The sequence below is a fragment of the Podarcis pityusensis genome (assembly GCF_964106645.2).
Source record: "Podarcis pityusensis genome assembly, chromosome: 10".
Classification (NCBI taxonomy): Eukaryota; Metazoa; Chordata; class Lepidosauria; order Squamata; family Lacertidae; genus Podarcis; species Podarcis pityusensis.
Genome location: NC_138035.1, coordinates 52,333,098 through 52,355,068, shown reverse-complemented (window position 1 = coordinate 52,355,068; position 21,971 = coordinate 52,333,098). Strand labels below are relative to the sequence as shown.

The following is a 21,971-nucleotide window of genomic DNA, read 5'->3' as shown; positions in this document are numbered from 1 at the left end:
TCTCCACCTCCTCATTTAATCCCCACAACAACTCTGTGAGGTAGGTTTGACTAAAACACAACGACTGGTCCAAGGTCACCCAGTGAGTTTCATGGTTAAGTGGGGATTTGAATGCTGGTCTCCAAGCTCCTAGTCTAACACTACGACCACAACACCACACTGGCTGTCTCATAAATACTCCCTTTCTTCTTCTTGTTTTTTATATATCCACAATGTGAATGTTTCCCCAAACCATTGCTTCTCTTTAGAATTTGGCAGCTCACAGCTTGATGCTCTCATGAATGGGAATGGGAATGAAAAATGGGGAAGAACAGTTCTAAAGGAAAGGAACCATTTTCTGAAATTGAAATGATGCACCTGAAATGACTTGGCATATTTTAGCTGCATCTGCTATAAACGTTTCTAAAAATTATCATTAAAAACTTGTTCTGTGCACCCAGTTGTGAATGAAGAAGCAAGGGTGTCTCTGAAAACTCCTTAAAGCCACATTGTCAGCTAGAAATAACAATGTACACTAATTTAAGTATGCACTAATTTGAGTACGCTTCACACATCAAGCCTTCATTGGCTTTCTTGCATTTTTTCTAAGATACGGCAATGAAATATTTTGCCTTCCCTTCATAAACTTGGCAAATTCAGTTCCCAAAGATAAGCAAATTATTTTTTAATCATGGGATCTGTCTGAAATATTGATGAAAGAATTTATTGTTGAATGCAGATAAGATACAGTGTGTGCTGTCTATATTTCCCTTAAAACTGTTTTTAATTGTAATCCTGTGCCTGAATATTCCACAGGGTATGAGAAAAATGCCATTTGAGATTCTTTATTCTAACTGAAGAATGTTAAGCCTTTTTTCATATCATATGTAGGTTAGTGTGTATTTACATTCAAGAAGTATCTGAAGATTTTGTAAAAGTAGGTTGTGTGGCATAACTTTGCATTTGACTACTAAACGTGGTGCTCCTCTCTCTGTTTTAGGCCAGGGATAACAAATTGGTGCTGCCTTATCTGAAGGGAATAGGGTGTCTTAAGTTTTCTTATCTCAAATGAATTGGCTGCTTACCCAGTCAGTTTTTGTTCAGAGTCTGATTAAATGCTGCACTTGGACTTATACAATTAACCTTTCCAATTACCCCATCAGGCACTTGTAAGAGAGCTTGTTTGATCTCCAAAGTCCTGCGATAAAGATATTGTGGTTGGCTGTCGTAAATTTAGCTAGGTCATCTCTGCCTGAATATATTCCTTAATTATTTCATTAGCTGTGGAAGACAGTCTGATGAACCATTCCTATATCCTATTCCCTCAATACACCAGGCACTTGCACAGGCATTTGTAATAATTAGTATTCCTTTACATGCTTAAATTTGGACACCCTGGTGGGTGGGGGATTAGGTTATAAATGTGAAACAAATAAATGCATTAAAAAAAACCTTTTCAAAAATTGACGCTCAGTGACTAGGTACCTTTGGCAACCATCTGTACAAGATTAAAATATTTAAGGGCAAATGGATCAGGTAAGAGTTGTCGCTAATTACTGCCTCCTGTTAAAGATGGACACTGATTTAGGGATTTATAAATTGTGTTTCCTGTGCGTATATATATACCAGTCTATGTGTATGATACAAACTGGATATGGTTACTGTGTGAAAGCATTATTTGGCACTGAAACATGTCAGTTTAGTCTGACACTGTTTCTGTTTCTGTCCTTTCTTAAAAAGATGCTACATTTGTTTTTGATGCTATTAGTCATGAATCCTTTTGAGACTTTTCTATTCTACTCTGCATTGCTGTGACAGCTTAATTCTATAAGTTTTATTCTCTTAAGTCTGTGTGCATTGTGCATAGCAGTGAACTGAAATGCAAAGGCTAACAGTTGTGGACTGTTTGAGGTTGTTCACAGAACAGAGTTTTCACAAAAGAAAATATTGGGATGCCTAGCCCTAAAGGTAATGTATACTTTGTCTAATGCTAATTAGGATTTAGTTTCTCTGTTGGGCAACCTGAAGATACGCATAGAGTGATAGACTTGTCAGCTTGATGGAGATCTCTCCCTCAGGCAGTTGTGCAAATTGTTCCACAGTTGTGCAAATTGTTCCACTGTTCTTGCTTTATATACAACATTACATTCTGGATGGATCAAAATGGCATTGTGGCAGGGTCAGGGGGACTGAGTGGCCGCTGCTTCCAGGCTGATCCTGTTGAACAAGATACGTAGTGAACAACCATTTTTTTCTTGGCCATGAAGTTTGCTGGGTAAACCCAAATTAAACTGTGATGGTGACTGATCCATCATAGTTTTATGAAGATAAAATTGGAGGTGGGGTGGGACGTACAGCTCCTGGAACAAAAGGTGGGATACAAGTGTGATAAATCACACTTATGCCTGTCTACTTAATAAGAGGGGGAAAATGTTCCATTTTGCTTGTAAGTAATTTGGCAAGAACGGGAAGATAAATTCAGTGCAGGTTCTAAAGTTCCAGTTACAGATAGGTAGCCGTGTTGGTCTGCCATAGTCAAAATAAAAAAAATCCTTCCAGTAGCACCTTTAAGACCAACTAAGTTAGTTCTTGGTATGAGCTTTCGTGTGCAAGCACACTTCTTCAGATGTTTCAGTGTATCTGAAGAAGTGTGCTTGCACACGAAAGCTCATACCAAGAACTAACTTAGTTGGTCTTAAAGGTGCTACTGGAAGGGTTCTAAAGTTGTTAGTGTCATACGTATTAATTTTTAAGGAATGTTCTCCGTGGTATGGAGAAGAAGAAATATAAGAGATGGTCTCATCTTTGACTAGAGCTCTTAAGCCTTCAGCTAAAATCTTGCAACTGCAGTTACTGCTCATAAGTTGTTTTTTCTCTGTAAACACCAAATAACTTGCAGGGCTTTGGGGAGGAATTTAAGTCTTCCTGTTTCGCATTTCAAGAACCCAGCACATCACCATGCAAAAATTAGAGTGCTATGTAACATAGCAATTAGAAAATCATTGGTGGTGCTCTTATGTTCTAATGATGCAAACCTAATTGTGTAGTGCTAAAAGGAGGAAAGGTTAAATATCATCATTTAACTTGAATCAAATGGTAGCTTCATGCAGCTCTTTCTGTGTTGCAAGGTTTAACCTTGTGCCTGTAAGCCAGCTGTTCTCATGGAGAAGGGTTCACCATTATATTTTCAGAGTTTCCTCTGGATCAACTCAGCTGGGCATCCAGGAGATAGATGTATGTGTTTTAGATTAATCATATCTTTAGCCTCTATTTCACAATCTACATTGGATTTGCTAGTAGCCTGAATGCTGCAGCCAACTGACTTCCATACCAGTGTATTATTCAGCCACCATCTTATTATGTTTCCATAAAGACCATGGCTGTAGTAGTGCTAAAATTTGCCCAGTTAGTCTTGATGGAGGCTCTCTATTAAGGGCAGCTGGTAAAAATTGTAGACTTACAATTATAGTCTACAGATTTAAAAGCATGCTGTGTTTCCTGTCTAAATTTAGAGGTCCTCTTTTTTTCACCACACCGCCTGAGTCATCTGTTCTTAGTATTTCACTGGGGGGGGGGGGGAATCCTGGCAAAACCTTGGTAAAATAACCCCTCCTTTACCTATCACCAACTTGGTTGTCTCTTAGGGATCAGGTTAAGGCATTCTTATTTTCTGAGGTATTTTAACAGTTTGTACTTAAAAATAGTGTTGGTAAATGACTTTTCTTTTTACTTTGCAACTTTGATTGCTATTTTAATTGTATGGAGTATAATCCAACTATAGTACACTTATCAAAATTTGGATTTAAGTCCATTGAATTCAGTGACTTGGTTACACCCCCCTCCCCTATAATATACTATAGGTTGCTTTTTAATAGGTTTGTTCTAAATTTATTATTTTGTTTAAAACATCATTTGCAAATTGACCTGGGACATACATTATGAAAGGTGTGATTTAAGTTCCATTAAATAAAATATGGCTGAAATCTTATACCCACTTCAGTTAGGGGTAAGACCCATTGAACTCTATGCTGCTCTATCTTGAGTAGGCATTCTATAGTTTGCACTGTGTGTTTTCTCTGAGAAATAACAATATTGTTTTCATATAACAATTTCAGCTTTTTTATAGAACAATTTCAGCTTTTAACAAACTTCTTAAGCCTTGCTCTGTTCTCAGGCTGAGGCAGTGCTTTCCAAGGTTGTCCAGCTTGGAACCCAATCATCTCTTCTCTCACGTACAAACATCAAAACACTCCAGTTACTTCAGAGAGGGGTTAGAGTGTTGAGGAGTGGGTGCAAACATTAATGCCTAGTTCTGATTCTGCATTTTGCTCCTACAATTCCTTAATAAAATCCTGGTTTTCTGTTTTTTTCTGTTGAGCTTTATTGAAGTTGGTTACGTAGGAATTTGTAATGTTGACATGGAAAATAACGTGCTGTATCTAAGGAAGCAAGAACTTTTTGTGTCATACTTGGGAATGGCAGAGATCCCCCCCAAACTTCTGTTCCAGGGTTGTACTGCCTTGCTTTTAACTCCTTTTCCGGTTTGGATTTGGCTTAATTAACAGCTTTGCACTAAAGCTTTACATTTGGTGGTAACTATTTTCAAGTGCCCTATTCTAGATAGCACAGTACTATCTTTGTGTATTTTCTAAAAGACGACACTGTAGTGCTTTTTTCCCCTTAGACAAGTTCTTTGAACACATTATATTAGGGTATACTGTAGATGGTATGCTGGAAAAGCAGACCTCATTACTATATATATACACCAAACAGTACAGCATCTTACAATAGACACATTTATCTTTCTTTGGTGTGATACTTATTTCCGTTTCACTACATTATTACTCAAGCTTTTTAAAAAATGAAACGTGCAAATTTTTCACTTCTGATAGCTGTTTATTCATGTAAAGTGTTAGTTGTTTTTACAGAAAGCAAACTTTTAAAAGCTATTATACCTGTAAAAAATATATATATTTAAGTGGTGCGGAGCTTAGTTTGCTCTGGAATGTGTTGCATTAACTTTGTAGTCCAAACCTATGCAATTACTTAGAAGTATGTCTCACTGAGTTCAGTAGGATTTGCTTTCACTAAGTAGGCATAGAATTGCAGCCTTAGAACATATAAATCGTGCCTTCCTGTAATGCGAGCACAAGTCCTTATTGAAATACAAGGTGGGAGGAGTGCTATCACAGCAACCTGGATTTAGCAGGTGCACAAATTCCTTTTAGTGCAATAATACAAAGGCTGTTAAAGTTGCTTCTCCTGTTGAAGAATCTGCAGCCAGTATGAACAATATATTTTATTATTCACTGACCATATACTCATATGGCTTCTTCGTTTGCAACATTGTTCTGTGGACATGTCCTATGTGGAGTCAGGCAGCCTTATTTCTCCCTGATCAGGCAGGTTATTTATTAGAATTATTTATATCCTGCCTTTCAGTGTACAAATTACTCAAATGCAGCTTACTTGAATTAGATTTAAACAAGCAATTCTAACATTGCAAAAAGGCATCAGGGTAGTTGGTGGGCAGCTCAAACAAACTCTTGGGTGGGTGGGGGGCTTTGCTTGGATCTCTGTCCTGGGTTGTTGTTTTTTTGCCACGGTACAGTTCTCTTCTCTGTGGTTTCTGCAAAGAATCAATGTGCCCCAATTCAGCAAGATACAAGTAATCCACATACCTACTTAAATACCTGTGTGTGTGCAACATGCATGTACAGATGGGGTGCATATATTGCAGGGTGGTGGAAAATATGCCTCCCCAGGCAGTATCATACAGTCCTAATGGCCCAAATAGCACAATATTTCCCTTTTACTGTTTGAAACTGGGTTTTGCACACAAGATTCTTATGAGTTCATAGCTTGCCAGCTTAAGAATGAATGTGTTGAATGTTAAAGAATACATGCTTGTGCACATATAAATCTACTAATCATTCAGCAATTTATAATGCAAACTAGTTTAAACATTCATTGCCGATACTAAAAAACTTTGTGCATTCTTCTTAGCCTTTGTTTGGACTAATGGCTTATATATCCAGTAGAGATACGAAATACATATTTGGTGATCAAATAATTATTTAGTAGATGCCTTGTATAATCTAGCTGAGATTCCTGCCAGGGTGCCAACTCGAATAAAATATTTGGGGCGCCCAGGTAAGCCCCATCTTGCATAATTTTGAAGGCATTTGAAGGCAGCCCTGTTTAAGGAAGTTTTTAATGTTTAGATGTTTTATTGTGTTTTTAATCTGTTGGGAATCACCTAGAGGGGCTGGGGAAACCCAGCCACATGGGCATGGTATAAATTATTATTATTGTTATTGTTATTGTTATTATTAATCAATCTCATGACATGGCACACACACACACCATTTGAATTCCAATGCCCATCAACTTGGGGTTGGTCCCCTCAAATATTTTATTGGGGGGGGGGCGAAGGGACCTCAGCCCCTAGGACTTGGACCCCTATGATGCCTTCAGTGCAAGGGGTTGAGCTAGATGACCCTCGGGGGCATAGCTGTCAACTTTTCCCTTTTCTTGCGAGGAATCCTATTCGGAATAAGGGAATTTCCCTTAAAAAAAGGAAAACGTTGACAGCTATGCTCGGGGGTCCCTTCCAGCTCTACAATTCTGTGAACAATGGGGTACACACAGGTCCCGCTTCCTATCGCCCATTACATAACGTAAAACAGTAGGGAGGGATAGATAACAATTCTGCCAGCCGTTTGCTGACCGTCGCCCTCCTCGGTTTGGGGGCATGGCAGCGGCGGCGCGTGTCTGTGCTGTGAGAGGCAGCGCGCCCTGTCAGACGGCGTGGAAGTAATCTCGCCGCCTGAGGAGGGCACAGCAGCGCGCGCGCAGCGTCTGGGAAGAAGGCAACTGGGTGGGGTGAGGGCACCTTCCACGCGCTCATCCCTTTTCTCCCGCCTCCTCGTCTCTCAGGCAGGGGCGAGCGCACGCGCGGGCGCGCGCCGAGCTCGTTCTGGTCGGAAATAGGAAGGCGAGATAGGCTCTGGAGCGCGCTTGCCTTGCCTGAGCGAGCTCTCCTCTCCAAGCTCGCTGGACCTGAGGGAGGAGAGAGCGAGCCCCCTGAGGAGAAAGAGACGCGCGCTATCTCTCTCCGGCCCCCCGCCTACGGCTAACTGTGAGTCCTGAGCTTCATATATATGGAGCGGCGATATATATATGATGGTGTCTTGAGGTGGGGTGTCTTCACAGCGGGGCGCTCGGTAGCAACAGGGCGGCTGCCTTCGCGGGAGGGGCGGGGGGTGCGGGGTGGCTGCCTGTCACCCACCAGCGCGGGCCCCCGCGCCCAGCCCTGCCCAGCCCAGGCGCTGAGGCGACGCCGAGCTCGTCTTCCGCCGCAGCTCCCCATGGCAACTGGCCGCCGCTGTTTGCGGGGATAGCCTGGCTGGGAGCCACCCTCCTGCGCCCTGCTAGCCGGGCAGGAGAGAGAGAGAGGAGGGACCAGCTCCGCTCCTGGCAAACAACCCATAAAAGAACCCCCTCGCCGTTGTCTTCCGTGCCCTGACGCCGCCAGAAAGCGGAGGGATCAGGTGAATTATATAACGGCCGTGGTCCGCAACGGGGTCACCCAGGGAAACGCGAGCAGGCGGGGAGGGGATGTCCCCGTGGGCGAGCCGGGCCGAAGAAGTCGCCATGTGTAGGGATGTGCCATAGCTGACGCCCAGCCAGGCAGGTCCCTTCTCGCGCCCGCCCTCCATCCCGGCGGCTCCAACTCCTCCGCTTCACAGGAAGCGCGCGAGGGCTGAGGGGACTCCCGGGAGCCCCTTGGGCATTGAACCTCGAAGGCTCTCTCCATCCAGGCCGTGTGTAGTAGGGGGGGTGGAGGGGCGGGATTCCCCCCCCCCGGCCCAGCGTTTCTTTGATGTGCGATGGCAGAGGTGGCTCTTTCTCTCGCCGTGTGGGTGTGCCTCCGCCGTGCATCTCCACGGCGGGTGACAGCCAGGCTCATTGTAGCAGGAGCAGCAGCAGCAGCAGCAGCAGCAGCCCACCCTGTTTGCAGGTCACGACTCCTCTGGCGGCCACGATGGGTGTCTGGTAGGAGTTGTGGGGCTGGGTTTGCTTGCTGGGGTTGGGTGGGGGAGAGACCTTTGTGTGCTACAGGTGTGGGCCGACCCCTCCTCGGAAAGCGCCTATCACCATAGGAGCCAACTTCTAGGGGCCCCATGACATATTTGAGGTGCCCGCCCGCCCCCCACCAAAGTTGATGGGCAATGCCATCCAAATGTTGTGCGTGCACCACGTCTTGCGATCGATTGTGCGGGGCGGGGCTTACCTTACCACCACCTTATTCAAATTGGAGCCCCTGGCTTTCACCATCCTTCCATCCAGAGTTTGGAGCGGCGATCATTTGCTGGTGGCCTGGATTGGGGAGTGTCTGCTGCCCCCAGCTCCTCTGCCCTGGGGCTGGGAAGGTCGGGATGCTTGGGAAGCAGTGGCGGAGGCCAAGACGCGAGCCCCTCCTGCCCTCCTGCCGTGCTTTCTTTCCCGGCGTGTAGCTCAGCCTCTCCCACCCAGGCCGAGGTTGACAACAGTCGCCATTTCAGGCCCGCTGAAGGGGGCAACAGGCTGCCTGCTTTGCCGAGCTCTCTCTCTCCCAGCCAGCCACCCCCCAGTCGCCGCCAGAGGCTCCACTGCGCGCGCGCCAGGCGGAAACCCGCCTGATTTGGGCCAGGCTCCTTGCAGCCTGTGCAACTGTCTGCGTGGGGGAAAGGAGCTGTCTATGCTGAAGCAAGCCAACGCAGCTGAGGATTAGGGTTTTAAGAGGCCCGCTCGCCTTTCCTTCCTCCTCCATCTGTGCCACGCAGATTTGATGAGTCTCGGTTTGGAAAAGGGGCGCTTTGGGGAGAAAAGCTCTTTCATAATCAAGGGGTAAACGATCCACTTTGCGAAGCAATGGTTTACTTCGCTCCAAAAGAACGCATTGCCTTATTATACAGAAATGACTAGCCAGGTGGTAGCCTGAGCGGAATGTATATCAACTTTGTTTTTCCAGAAAATGCAATCTCATAAATGGGTCATTCAATTATTATTACTTCATCTCGCTTTCATGATCTGTGCCCTCTGCATTTCACTCTTGAATATGTGGACATGGGTGCATGCATACGATATCTAATGGAATGTAACGGAATAGCTACATGTTTTAATAACAGGGAAAGAAGCAAACTAAGGAGCAAAAAAAGTCAGCATTCTTGTATATAAGGGTTGTTTACAAAGCCAACTGGGATTAAAGCAAGTGGTGTGTAAACAACTGGACTTGATATGTGAAACAGGAATATCCATAGGGGGTGCTGAGGTGACTTACTGTACTACTTTCCCCATCTTTGATACTCATTAGAAAATGTCCATGAATGCAAGCAATGCAGCGAATCTCCTGGCTACAAGTGTTTAATTAACTTGGTTTTGGTCTGCTAATTTTCGGGGGAGCTGTGAAAAGTTTTGGTTCAGTGTAGAAAAAGCATGTCAACCTGAGCTCAGATTCCTGTGGCTTAGTTAACAATACACTGCTGTTTTTATATTGATTATACAGTGAAACAACTGTTTTCTTTGCTATGTTCATTCTAGGAATAACACAAATGCTTCAAGTGCAGGCTATCACCAGTAGAAGATTGAGTATGTTGTCAATTATAGCCAGGACCTAAAAGAAAGAGAGAGAAAGAGCAATTGGTTCAGAGCACTCAAGGGTGGTTGGAACTTGTTGGTCTTGGACAGTAGACTCCCATCCTGCAGGATAAGTAGTTCTTAAAGCTGGACGGAACTTCAGTTTTAAGTTTGTGGAATGACACAAGTCAGGTGCTCAAAAGGTGGAGGGGGTGTATAAAAATTCCGTCAGGTGCACCTAAAGTAGTAGTTTGGATTGCCAACCCGTATGTGAAGCCTACATCTAAGGACATAGTAACTGAGTTTGGCTTGTTATTCAGTTTGGTTTTGTTCAACTACAGTATTGTGTATTTGTTTGGCACTTTGTGATTAAACATAGTCTAATCTGCATCCTCTGAAATGATACCTTTTATGAAGATGTCCGTACTCATTCTGAGATCAGGGGTCTGTTTCTAGGAAACTTCAGCGACTGAAACTTGCAATCCTGTATGCACACACCTACCTGAAAGTAAGACCCATTGAATTTGAATAGATATGTACTAAAACTTCACTGTGAAACATGTTATACTTTCATCTTTTTGTGAGCATTTTACACAGAACAGAAATAAGTAGCATGTTACTTAATATTAGTAAGGTGAGTAAAATCAAACATATCACTTTTCATTTCATATCTTTAAAGGGGCATAGATTTGAATAATATTTTAAATGCTATTGGTATGATACAAGTGAGAGCTGCAACAAAATGTTGCAGTATAGAGTACTCCTGCTCACCACTCCAGTCAATTATGTCCTCCACAATATTCCTGTTCTCCTTACATCCAGATATGTGTGGTTTCTCCAACAGTCAGGCAACATTCCCTAGCCACAGCACTGCTCAGACTTCAGTGCACTTCTGCAAACTTTGGATGTTTCCCTTTTTCTGCTGATATCTTTCTCTTCTGTGTGGATGGTGCTGTTTTAGTTGTTTAGGCAGTGGCACCAGCTTTGAACATTAGAAAGAGAGAGACTATGCCTCCCCCCCCCCCAAATATCTGTTTTTCCAAAACTTGCTAGGAAATTAATTTGTAGCTGTGATTGCTAAATGCAACCCAAATGAGTGATATATCTGTGTTCATGGTGTTAGTATCTATAGATTGCTATCGATGCAAGCTATTTTACAGAGCAATTCATTCACCATTGTTGAAATAGTCCTTTTTAAAGCACATTATACAAATTGCAAAATGCCAGTTAAAAAAAAAAACCATCCTGGGTGGAGTTCAACATGGCACTTTCCCAATTGTTCTGTCTGCACAAGCATTTTGGTTTGCCAAAGTGGTATCATCCTCCATCTCCTCCCCCTCCATGCTGGTTCTCCCACACACACACCCCCGGCCAATTTCAGGGGGTGGGGGAGAGGAGAGAAGGGAAGCCCCATTGCACAAGTGGAAGTCCTCATGCACAGCTTCTGCTGATGGTGCTGTTAGATGCATGTATAATTTCTGACCTATGACATAACACTAATCTCTGTAACAGGTACTAATTATCATAATCGGACAACTGAACCATATAAATCAACTGCTGGTTGATGTAAAATATCTAGGACCAAAACCATATTTGTTGCTGGTTAGCTTGCTGCCATCAGGGCCTGCGTGCAGAGTGAGATGTCACGCAACAAGTAGTGTGATCAAGTACAAAGATGGACTTACTGTTAAACAGCATGAAACAGCCTCTTCAGGCAGTAGATTCCAGAGGGGCTCCATCTTCCCTTCCAAATGTCATTTTTTAAAGAAATGAGTGGGGAGAGATGTCATGTGTGACATCCTGCTCCACATATGACAGTATCTGAGGATGGCACTGTAATCCTGTGATGTAATCCTGACACAAAACTTGATCCAACACCTTACCTGTACAGGGGCTTCTTTGAATTACCTGTTCCTTCTGTATGCTGAAAGGATTTCAGAGTTACTTTAGTTTGCAGGGGGGGGGGGCACATCCCTTTTGGCTCCAGAATCTAAGTGAAATGGAAGCTGTTGCACATCTGAGAGCTTGTTATGCAACACTGGAGCACATATGGAACTTTGGCTCCCAGCCACTGATTGTGAGGAAGCTAGAGCTCTTGTATTGTATTATTATTTATAAATGGATAAAACGTTCCCAATGCAAATGATGCTTAAATCAGTGTAGGTGTTACCAGTGCAGTGAACTCTATTGCATGGTGATGTATATGAACTCTTAATAATCAACTAGGTAGCCTTTATTTTTCTAACCATAAATGTAACAGGGGGAAAGGAACTGATATGGTATAAACTTTTAGCTTTCTTGTTGGTATACAAAATTTAAACCACAACTCAATAGAGGCGATTTCATTTTATATAGCCCATGAAGCTTTAGTCTGAAACTGAGTATAAATTTTAGAATCACCAATTATATTATTATTATTATTATTTTAAAAAAAGACTGGTTAGGACTATTAAGCAGCTCAATTAAATATTCAGCAGAGCAAATCAATAGTAAATAAATCCATACTGAATATCCACTGATGGGCCATTTCTGTAATTGCTCCAAATCACTCTGTGAATTACCATATTATAGCCCTCATATTTTTGTTTTGTCAACCTGCCAGATATCTGTTTGGAGGGAGTGCAAGGAGGCTTTTAAGAGACATTAGGAAGAATGGCAGTAGGTTTTACTTTAGTTTTATTCTGCTCTGCGAATACAATTTTAAAAAATCCAGCTGAAATCCATACAGAAAAGTGTGTTTTTCAGCAGTGTAAGCTGTGGGAATAATGTAGGAGGTCATATGTACTATGCATTGAATTATTTGTTTTCCCCTTCTTGAGTGGGCAGGCAGTATTCAAAAAATTCAGCACATGTAATATAAATAACTCTAATTTAAATTTTGTCAAGTATACTATTTAAAGTCACTTTGTTTATATGTTTAGAAAATGTGAATAAATACAAATTCACTTCATCAATTACCCTTCAATACATTATTTTGCAAGACTAACATGATGTCCCACGAGCTTCATAATACTCTTATATGTTGATCAGTAGGCGTAGTTTCAGGCTAGCTGTACTGCTTTCTTCAGAGGCACTGAAGACTGGCTGAGCTTTTCAGTTATTTACCTCAATAGAAAACTGAAAGGGGAAAAAGTGAACAAAGGAGGTCTGTTTTGCCTGTCCCACTTGCTGGGCTGTTGTCTTTGCCCTTTTCAGTGAAGGAGGGGGTAGAGCTGGGTCAGAGTTGAAGAACACTGAAAAAGAATTCAAGTCTCATGTCTAAATGTGAATGATAGCTTAGTTTGAGTGCAGAGTGCATTTATTGAATTGAAATTTTCGTATCTGCTGGAGCTTTACGTGACAGATGGTGATGAACCAACACATAGGAGGATAGATAGAAATGTGTTCAGCCTCTGATTAAGATGTGCAATAAAAATCTAGTTATTTGACAAGGTTATAAAAAATATTGTAGGTAGTGAGACATTCAAATGTGATTTAAGGCCAAGGCCTTGGATCCATCACACAATCAAATTTACTTGTCTTGCTAAATTGTTTCGCCTACACTCTTCTTATCTTCTTCTGCCTTTCCCATGTGATTGTGCGTTGAGTACAGAGACCTATTAATCTTGATAATCAATGGGGCTTATTTTGCATTTTTTTGTTTGATGTTTGACTTGGATGACTTGACACCTAAAAACACGTGAGATGGAAATATGGCGCTTTTCTGTTCATAGTTTAAAGCAGAAAACACAATGATTACTTTAAAAATAACTATTCATCAAGAAAATATAAATCCTTGAATTGTACACTTTTCTGTCAACACTCAAACATTTTTTTGTGGTTGTTTTTGATGCACAAGGCATGTTTTGGTCAAAACATTTTGGATGTGACAAGAGAATCTCAGTACAGGATTGGGTAGCTTTTCAAATGACCCCAGAAGTGAATTAGCAATTTAAATTGTCAATTTAACAAGCTATAATTAAGTTGGGACAACTTGTAGCTCTTCTAAGGGGCTTAGAACCCATGCAGGAGGGCTATAAATTTGAAGCCTGAGGGTTTTTTCTTAGCTCTCATTATGTGATGTTTCAGCTGGAAAATCCTGGCACTCCCGCTGGTATATGTGCTAGGAGGATAAGAGCTGATATCTTTAAATATTTATTTATTAAATTAATTAAAATGTCCTAGAGATAGCTTGTGAAGGATCTGTATAATTAGCCTGCAGAATTCATCTTGCTGTATGTATTCCACCCCTTCATTAACTTTCTGTTCTAGCTGTTTTATACCTAGCGGTGAGCCTAAAAACTGCTGTGGGCACATGAATATCCTTTGTGCCAAAAAATGTCAACCCAGAAGTTTACATCCTCTTAGGGGGTCCCACTCATTTACTCTATCTGTCTGTCTGATGGTAATGGGATGGACGTTACAGAGCGCTGGAGATACAAAATGTAAACATATTTACCTGATTAATGGATGTTAAATGAAATGAATGAAATAAAAATTATTTCCCCCAGTACTTTCATGTTGTTTGCTGGAACACTGGAGACAAGGGGTAGATTTATAGAGAATTTAGGTAAAGTATTGTTTAAATATCTTCATAAATGAAAGGGCAATATTTTATTTTATTTTATGCAAGGCAAACATTCAGGAAAATTGGGTGAAATATATACTTCGGTCAACTCAGCCCTCCACAGTCTCCTCCTTGCTGTGGCTACATCTTTTCATATGCTAAAAAAATGTTGCTGTAGACCTCTGTTAAATAAAGCTTACTTCTTAGTTAAGTTTTGAACCTCCACTTAATGTATAATATCAGTTTTCAGTTCAGTTTTAAAACCTATAGTGTATGTTTAGAGGCACACACATTGAGGAAGCCATGGATATACTGTACTGAGTTGGATCTCTGCATTCTTAGAGGGGCTCAAACTCTGCATTCTGTGTCTGATCCACACTTGTCCACAGAGCACTCAGTTAAACTATGGAGTTCACCACCACAAAATATAGCAATGACCACCCACCTGGACAGCTTTAAAAGAGAATTCCAAGATAAATTATTGGAAGAGAAGGCTGTCATGCTGGCTACTTGTCATGATACGTATAAACTACTGCAAGGATTAGAGGCACTATGCCCCTGAACACCTTCAGCAGCATCATAGAATCATAGAGTTGAAAGGGACCATGAGAATCATCTAATCCAACTCCTCTGCAATGCTCCTTCTTCTGCTGTTGCTTCCATGGCTCGCTTGTGATCTTTCTATAGTGGACTAGATAGGCCAGCAGGGGTGGTCAGCAGGGTTGCCTTACGTTCTTATGGACCCAATCTCCTATGATTCTTCTATGAAGGAGATTTGATGTTTGAAGTGCTGCCGAGAGCTACACCGTGGTTGGTATCCAACGTTCCCTTCCATGTGCAGAACAGAACTTTCCCCTCTTCTGTTTTCCCCCGCAGCCTCCTGTTCACCCTCAAAATCATCTCCAGGGGTTTGGGAGAATCTCTGGAAGAATCTTGGGGTGAGAGGAGAGAAAGGGGAAGTCCCCTTGTGTGAACAGAGTTCCGTTCACAGAACACTGGACATAACTCTTTCTTCCTGCTGCTGTTTTCCATTCTTCTGCGGCTCTGTTTGCTGCTGCATGGATGTCCTATTGCGCCCTGCATGCCACCCCAGTTCCCCATGATGTTAGCTATGGAGAGCATTTGTTAGAGCCTTATTTCTAGAAGCGCTTTGATCTCTGTACAATTTATTCCAGTGTTGTTGCAATCTGTTGAGCTGCCTTTGATTTTTGAGGGGGGAAATCCATAAAACGTAGCTCAGCAGTAAACTTTGTCATACTGAAAATGCTGCTACTAGCCAAGCATAGCATATGCTGCTTTACCGTAAAATTCAGAAGCAACAAAATGACTAATCCCCAAACAGGATAGTGCATGGATAGTGTCAGCTGATGCTACTTTGTGTTTGCAAAGATGCCACTGTGTGCACAGATGCTACAGTGAAAGCATTCTTTCTACGAGTTATATACTCGCCACTATTCAGCACCTCCACAATTTTGCACCCCTCAATTATAAAGGCTTGCGTATGGAGAGCCCTAGTAGTTAGATTCGTGTACACTTGGAAATGTGCTTGCTTGGTACGCATGAAGTATTTTGTTATAAAGTAAATGACAGGGACAGAGCAGAACTCTATAGCTAGAATACTGGCCACATGCAGGCTCAACTCAGAACTCAGTCACCCTGAATATTTGTTTAAAGGTAAAGGACCCCTGACAGTTAAGTCCAGTCGCAGATGCCTCTGGGGTTGTGGTGCTCATCTCGCTTTACAGGCCGAGGGAGCCAGAGTTTGTCCACAGATAGTTTTTCTGGGTCATGTGGCTAGCATGACTAAGCCGCTTCTGGCAAAACCAGAGCAGTGCACGGAAACGCCATTTACCTTCCTGCTGGAGCAGTACCTATTTATTTACTTGCATTTTTTGGTGTGCTTTTGAACTGCTAGGTTGGCAGGAGCTGGGACCGAGCAACGGGAGCTCACCCCATTGCTGGGAATCGAACCACCGACCTTCTGATTGGCAAGCCCAAGAGGCTCCGTGGTTTAGACCACAGCGCCACCCTGAATATTTGTTTACCCCTCTTCAAATCAAAGTAAGGCTGAAATCTAATTGTTTTTATTAGGGAGCAAGTTCCTTTGAACATAACTGGGATTCCAGGTAAATGTGAAAAGGATTTCACTGTAACTTTGTTTTACTTGCATTTTAAAGTAGTTTTCATAGAACCTGCTATGCCACTTAACAAAAGAAATGATAGAAGGTGAATCCTGATCAGGGTGATGGGGAAAGTGCTTAAGCAGGCTGAAAACCTCGAAGCTGCTATTTCCATTAAAGTTTCCATTTGCTGCAAATATCCCCTGGGAGTATTTTTTGGCATAAAAATGGCACAGGGTAAAGGTTAACTGTCCCCTTTACATTCTGCAGTCCTGTCTGAATCTGGGCCCTCATGTCTGCTTAAGAGTGGTAGATCTTAAACATTTTATTGTGGTTCAAGGACCCGATCCCCATTTGGTGGAATGAAGACACACGGACACGTAATATATGGTTAATGGGCAAGTAAAGGCCACAACTTTATTGATTACAGCAAGTGAAAAGGTATTGGCTTAGGCATTGGATCACGTCAGTTGTCTCCACCCACTCGGAGAGGGGTGAGTCTAAAAGGGGGGTTTATTCAGCAGTAGGTGGAGCCTGTTGATGCTAATCCAACTATAAGCTGTCCCCTGATGTCACCGAGGGTCGTGGCATGGCCCCCCGCCACATAGGCATCAGACAGGATCCACAACTGCCGGATACCTTTAACGGAATACCCAAAAATTGAAGGCGTAGGCGATGGCCACCCCTAGCCCTTCCACACACCACAAACACATTCCAATGCCTAACCTACCCACCAATACCACGAAAGTTGTGACGTTTGCTATGAGGTAGGCGAAAAAACCACAAAGCCTAATGCCAAATGGAAAAATTCCTACCAGCCCCCCTGGACAACCTGGGCGACCAACCTAAGGTCCATAGCAAGGCCAAAAGGGGAACTGAAACCCTGAGATCTAAGGGAGTGGAGGGTGGGTGACTCGTGACAGGACGACGGAAAGTGAGGCCGTGTGGCTGGCGCAGCAGCAAGTTAAGCTGCAGTCCATGCCCCTTCAGCGCCGTCTGGTTGGGCGCTTACCCGTGGGCATGGTGCGCCAGCCAGGTGAGTGGGAGGCAGGGGGCTAATGCCCCCTGCTTGAGGCGGTGATCGGATCCCACCCACAATCCCTCCCCTCTTGCAGTAGGAGAGTCTTTTTTAAAATGGTATTAACATAATGTATAGTTTGGGCCTTCAAGTGTAGAAACAAACTCTGCCTTTCCCAACAGTTTCAGCATAGCAACTGTAGACCAGCTATTAAATCACCATGTTGCCAACAACTTCTAGAGCTCCATATCTAGGCCAAGTCTGTACCATTTCCCCCCAATGGGTGACAACTTCTAGAGCATATCTATAGTATAATGCTGAATCGGGATGTGTGCAAAGGCAGCGCTCGAAAGAAACCAACTACTTTTGCTCCTGAAACAAATCATAATCTCTAACAAGCCTTATACTCAAAAGGAAGAGGATGAAATGGACTGGAATTTGTGGCTGTGTTACTGCAACCTTTTATTTCACAGCTCACTTAATTCTGATACTCTCTCGTCCTATTAGAGAATTAAGTAAAAAAAATGACCTTTCCTCATTTCTACAAAGCAAGTGTAGCGTGTCTAAGTGGATCTTTTTGAGTTTTCTGCCTAGGTAGGACAAAACTGAAGTTTCATTCATCAAAAGGTTAAGAACCTAAAGTGCTACAACTACATCAAGAAGCAAGGGAAAATTATTTGAGTCGTACAAAATATTACAGCTGTATGAGTTTGTTTGGATAATTATTATCATTTCCATGGAAGATAGATTGGCTAGCATAAAACAATATTGTGGTATAAACAAGTAGCATCAACAGTTTCAGATCCAGGACTCACATTGCTGAATCAATCTGAAACAGTGGCATCCAATTTTAATTTTTTCCTCCTGTGTATACCTCCTATCCCTGCCATTTTTCTTCGGCATGTCATCTCCTGTACTTACCTACATTGCAAGCAACCTCTTCTTCCTAAGGAACCCTGGGAATTGTAGTTATGTGTGTATGGGTTGGGGGAAATGGAGATCTATAACAAAACTTTCTAGGCAGGTGTACCTAGGGTTTGGCAAAACTGGCCCCAACCAGAGGCACGGGCCTGGGGCATGTGTGCAAAAAATCCCCTATAAGACTTTGGAGTGATTGACATATAGGTGTGTGGCAACATGTCACCACTGTCACAATGATCTCAGAAGTGGGAGAAGCTTCTTGTCCTTGCACCGCAGCACAAAGGCATTCAATTTGTTTCACCCTTCCTTTGGACCCTCACTCCGGACGCTTTGAGTACTTGGGTAACATAGGTAAAGGTAAAGGGACCCCTGACCATTAGGTCCAGTCGTGACCGACTCTGGGGTTGCGGCGCTCATCTCGCTTTATTGGCCGAGGGAGCTGGTGTATAGCTTCCGGGTCATGTGGACAGCATGACTAAGCCGCTTCTGGCGAACCAAAGCAGCGCACGGAAACGCCATTTACCTTCCCGCTGGAGCGATACCTATTTATCTACTTGCACTTTGACGTGCTTTCGAACTGCTAGGTTGGCAGGAGCAGGGACCGAGCAACGGGAGCTCACCCCGTCGCGGGGATTCGAACCGCCAACCTTCTGTTCGGCAAGTCCTAGGCTCAGTGATTTAACCCACAGCGCTACCCGCGTCCACTTGGGTAACATAAAATGTAGCAATTTCTAATTGGCTCTTGTGGTAAAGTGTTGTTGTTTTTTCTGGAAGGGGCACAGGGGACCCTTGGTATGCCTCTTTTTCTAGGATTTGCCCTTAACAACAGAATCTTATGAATTCTTAGAGGAGCTATTACAGTTAGTATGGAAGTAGTAGCCTTGTAGTGTAGAGATACAGCCTCTCTTTCTTTCCTTGCCCTCAACTTTCTTTCTTTCCTTCTTCTTTTTTCAAAAAAGCAAGTGTTGTGACACTGAACTTGGGTTACTGAGCTCCTTGGGGTCCTGAATCTCTATTTAAAGACTTTAAACAGTCAGTAAGCTGCAGAATTAAAGTTTTGTTTCTAGTTGTGCCTTGGACCAAAACCCATAGCATACCAACCACAGCTTATTCTTTTGTTAACACGAACAGGGCAGGGACAGACTGTGTGAGACTTCCTGAATCAATTGGTGTACAGGTAGCTCACTGTTTTCACTTAAGCAATTGCAGCTTTGCCTGGGTCGTGGTGGGAAAATAGATAAATAAATGGAGAGGGGGTGGGGAACGACGACCCACCATTCACTATTCCCCACTCCCCATTTATTTATTTCCCACCCACCAACCTGTGCATCCAGCGGACTTTCCTTGCTCACTGGGCTGTGGGAAGCAAGGAAGCTCTCAGAGCCCTTGCGCCTCTTTCCCACCTCACTGAGCTTTGAGAAGGTGGCATTAGGGCTCTGGAACCATCCTTAGAGTCAGACAGCCAGTGTGGTGTAGTGGTTAAGAGCGGTAGTCTCGTAATCTGGGGAACTGGGTTCGCTTCCCGGCTCTTCTACATGCAGCTGCTGGGTGACCTTAGGCTAGTCACACTTCTCTGAAGTCTCTCAGCCCCACTCACCTCACAGAGTGTTTGTTGTGGGGGAGGAAGGGAAAGGAGAATGTTAGCCGCTTTGAGACTCCTTTGGGTAGTGATGAAGTGGGATATCAAATCCAAACTCTTCTTATTCTTCCTCATGCCACCTTCCCAGAGTGCAGTAAGCAGCCCTCCAGTGTGTGTGTGTGTGTGTGTGTGTGTGTGTGTGTAAATTCCAGGGGTTCCTAGCTTTACACAATTTCACATTTACATGTGGACACCTGGAAATGAACCTTCGTGTAAGCTGCAAGTTACCTGTATTTACTATGTATTTATTTACTATGTATTTACTATTTATTTACTTTTCCCATCTTGCCTAATTTTCTGATGAGACACAAGGAGACTAAGAAATCAATAATGGAACAAGATAAGACAGACAACACCCCCCAAATTAAACCCAATCTGAGGTCATTATCAAAGTGAGGCTGGGATTTGCATTACAAGATGCATAACTTGGAAAGGCAGAGATCCTCATTGAAATAGTAGATAATGGGATTTGAGGAAAACCTATTTTGTTTTCATGGTGTAATAACTGCTGTCATAAATTTTAAACTAGTTACCTTAGGAGCTATCTAAAGAGAAAACATTAAATGTTCAGAAATATCCACTGATAATAAGGTGGAAAAACCAAGGGTTCCCTCCCCCTCCTTCCATGGCAACAATTCTGCATGGCTGCTCTAAAGGGTTCCCAAAACAATATTGCAGCAGTCCAAGTGCATGCTCCATGCAGCAGAACACTCAGAGAAAATGACTTCAAATAAATAAGTGAATGTTAGTTTTGGATGAAAGTACATAGTAAATGTCACGAGTAATTAAGCTTCAGAAAATGTCTGCAAAGTCTCAGATAGTTCCAGTACTTTGAGTTCTTGACCTTTTTAATTAATGAAATTTCTGAAAGTACACTGCTGGCACAGAAGGCTTGTTTTATGTGACTCTGCTTTGTTGGTTGTGCCTTATTTTATGAATGCTTAAAACTGTGCTGTTTCCTGAAATTCATTCATTCCCTCTGGTGTATCACTGCACTTTTCAGATATAGTTTCCAGTTGGTCACAGCTGACCACAAAGCTTATATTTTATTCCTAACTTCACCCTTCTCTCCCCAAACAATTTCTGGTGCAGCTAAAATATATTCAGCTTCAAGTGACATGATTGGATAAATGTGGTGTTATGGTACCTGTTAAATGTAATAACAATGCTGAACTTAAAACTAGCATTTTTATTATATTTTACAACTAAGGTAACATTAAAAATAAACTAATCATATATTTCATTTCATTTACATGGTACTAAACTGTTAACTGGGTTAGAAATGAGGGCTGGATGTTGCTGCTATTTCCAGGAACAGTGTGTATATTTGCAAGAATATAATTTTCTGCACCCGGTATTCTCATAAACTAATGAAAGGAAAAGGCACTATATGGAAGGTAATGTATTTGGTCACTGGCCTGTGCTTGATTGTCAGTAATAGAACATGTTACACATCAGAAGGGGAGGGAAAGCTAAGCAAAGAAATCTATAATTTCTGCTGGTTTTAATTAAGGGAATCAATACCATTATATTTGCCCTTCTCTCAAGTGCTAATAAATGCCTTTCTCTTAACAGTTTCAAATTAAAATTAATTATAAATAGTCTGATACATCTAAATGGATTAAAAAGAAAGATTTCTAATGCACAAGGCAAGTTGGTATAGATGACACTTACATGCTTCTCTAAGTTGAAGCCTAATTTTAAATTCAGTTGAAATTAATGAGATTTATGTATCTACCTTTATGTTTATTTTACTATGTCTAATGCTGATTTACAACCTGATATATCTTTAAAATATCCCTGGGTGTGTCACTATTATGCCTGCTTTTTAGGTAAGTAACTGAAACTAACAAATATGACTTCTGGTTGAAGATCATGTGATAAGTCCTTGTCTAGTTAGGTATCTACTTTGTTTTTATCAGTCAACAGATTGATATCCCATGTACAGGAGCAAATTGTACTGACCTGTGAGTTCTTCAGCCTTAGCTGTTGGTGACCAGCATGTATGTTGTTAGGATAGAAACTAGATCAGCAGAGTGATTTTTTAAAATTTTGTTTAATAGTACTGCTTCACATAATTACTTTGTGATTGGGGTGCCTGCCTATTATGGTGATGTTTAGTCTGCA

At 42.4% G+C, this 21,971-nt stretch overlaps 1 protein-coding gene across 19 annotated transcripts in view; it reads left to right on the top strand.

Annotated features, from left to right (window-relative positions):
- Positions 1-6,998: 6,998 nt before the first annotated feature.
- Positions 6,999-21,971, top strand: part of NRCAM (neuronal cell adhesion molecule) — a 135,303-nt gene continuing 120,330 nt past the window's right edge. For 17 of the 19 annotated variants that reach the window (XR_013990901.1, XM_081022283.1, XM_081022275.1 and 14 more), the window contains exon 1: positions 6,999-7,120. The gene's annotated coding sequence lies outside the window, so the exon portion shown is untranslated. Of the gene's footprint in view, positions 7,121-7,429; positions 7,533-7,872; positions 8,038-21,971 lie in introns of those variants that run through there. The other 2 variants (XM_081022280.1, XM_081022281.1) reach the window with 2 other exon arrangements.